We start from the raw sequence: 2,483 nt of genomic DNA, 5'->3' as shown, positions 1-2,483 counted from the left end.
AGTCTGGTTGCTCTCTCGAATTTGAACTTAGCTTAGATCAGGGACGGACCAGTGTAAATCAGGAAAATATAATTAACACTGTAGCAAAGTAAATCCATCATATCGATCAGAAATACGATTTGACACATTCATCTGAACACATACTGTGCACAGCGAATGCAGTAGAGAGTCAGCGTGCAAAACGCCGCCATACTAGGCTACCATAACATCTAAGCGATTTTTGCATAGCACCGAGCACGGAAAAGAGAAAACAGATATTCATTCACATAAACGAAGCAAATTTTTTTAAAGCCCGGACACTCCGTACGTCCAACCTAGCTAAGGTTATCAATAGACTCGACCATGTCATTTGTCGAAACAGATAAAAGACGGCAAAATGATTATACTGAATAAGTGAATCTAACGCACGTATTTTACGAACCGACGGTCGCGCGCCTTCAATACCATTTCCAATTGTCACTGCGCGCCTTGGACACACTTTGGGAAGCAATGCATAATTTATTTATTTATTCATTGTACATACCCTCAAGCGCCGAAGCATTGTAGAGGGGAGGGGCAAAGCAAAATAAAACAAACTGACAAAACAATAAAAAACAAACAACAAGAAATTGAAATATCAAAAACACACAGCCATTGGCAAAAGCGGCAAGCAATATATTTTACGGAAAAAAATAAACAAAATAAAATGACTCATGTTGGCTCACCAAACAGAAATGTAGATAAAGATTGGCGAAAAAGAGAATAATCAGGTATAGTTGCGATATCTGCTGGAAGGTGGTTCCAGTCGTTTGATGTATGCGGGATAAATGAATAAAAAAAGTGTTTGTTTGGCAACGTGTTAATCCAACTTTATTCCGATGGTCCAGACGGGAAGAGTAATAGCTAGGCAATGTAAAGAAATGGTCTCGCAGCGACTGATGATGATACACTTTATGAAACAGGCAAAGTCGAAAAAACTTTCTGCGCAATGACAAAGAGGGTAACAATAAACTGGATTTCATTGATGATATGCTAGCTGTTCGATTATAATTAGACAGAATGAAACGAACGGCGTTATTTTGAACTAGTTCGAGAGCTTTATGCAGAAACGTGTGGTTAGGATCCCAAATAGAGGCTGCGTATTCCAATTTTGACCGTACAAGAGTGTTATAAAGAAGAAGTTTTAAGTTAACTGGGGCCGTTCTGAAGTTTCGTCGTAAGTATCCTAACATGCGGTTAGCGTTGGCGATTATTATATCAATATGAGGCTTCCAGGTTAATGTCGACGATATAGTAACACCCAGATAACGGTATGAGTTTACAGATTCAAGTTGAATGTCGGTTAGTGTATATTTTGAAGGGCGTGCGCCTTGCCGGGAAACGCGCATTAGTTTGCATTTGTTAGGGTTTAATTCCATACGCTATTTTTTGCACCAAAGAGTAATATTATTTAAATCAGATTGCAAAATGCGTACGTCATCATCATCGTGAACTTCCCGATAAATTACACAGTCATCTGCATATAAATGCATGGAGGAAGAAACACAACTTGGTAAATCATTAATGAATATTAGAAAAAGAAGCGGGCCTAAAACTGAACCTTGGGGTACGCCCGATACAACATCAGTCAGGGATGAATTAACGCCATTTAGAGTTACATATTGTGAGCGGTTGGTCAGAAAGCATTCCAGCCAGGTTAACAAGTTAGGATCTAGGCTTAATGAAGAAAGTTAAAGCATTAGTAACTTATGATTAACCTTGTCGAATGCTTTAGAAAAATCGAGAAAAATACAGTCAGCCTGATGGTTTTTGTCCAGTATAGCATGCAAACAATGGCTGAAATGAAGCAGCTGCGTTTCACAAGAAAATGAGCGACGGAAACCATGTTGAGCAGGAGCGAAAAATGAATTGGATTCTAAGTAATTGAAAATATGAGAGTACAAAATGTGCTCCATTATTTTACAAGGAATACTTGTTAGTGAAATGGGTCGATAATTTAATGGAGAATGCTTGTTACCGGACTTATGCAGTGGAACCACCTTCGCAGTTTTCCATTCTATTGGGAGCGTTCCACACTCAAGAGATTGCTGGAAAATTTTGGCCAAAAAAAAGGATGAGTACATTTTAGTTTGTCTTAGAAATTTTGAGTTAATATTATCGCTTCCACATGACGATGATACTTTCAAAGAATCAATTAACTTTACAATTCCAGTAGGTTCCATGGAAATTGGAAACATAGGGCTAAACTCACAACGTGGAACGTCATACGATACATTTCCATCAGCTACAGAAAAACTATTTGAAAAAACATTATTAAACACTGATGGATATTCTGCTGGAGGGATTAACGCCCCAGACTCATCGCTAAGAGAAATTAAGCCGTCGTCATTTATATTAACAGTCTTCCAGAACTTTTTGGGGTCATTCAACAATAGACCCGGTAAAGTGTTCTTAAAAAAATTATCTTTGACGTCAGATACAGCTCGGGAATATTCGACCTCAGC

The sequence above is a fragment of the Ixodes scapularis genome, unplaced genomic scaffold (genome assembly GCF_016920785.2).
Source record: "Ixodes scapularis isolate PalLabHiFi unplaced genomic scaffold, ASM1692078v2 PGA_scaffold46__3_contigs__length_2488377, whole genome shotgun sequence".
NCBI classification, from domain to species: Eukaryota; Metazoa; Arthropoda; class Arachnida; order Ixodida; family Ixodidae; genus Ixodes; species Ixodes scapularis.
The sequence above is the reverse complement of the archived record's forward strand: the minus strand, read 5'-3'. Positions refer to the sequence as shown.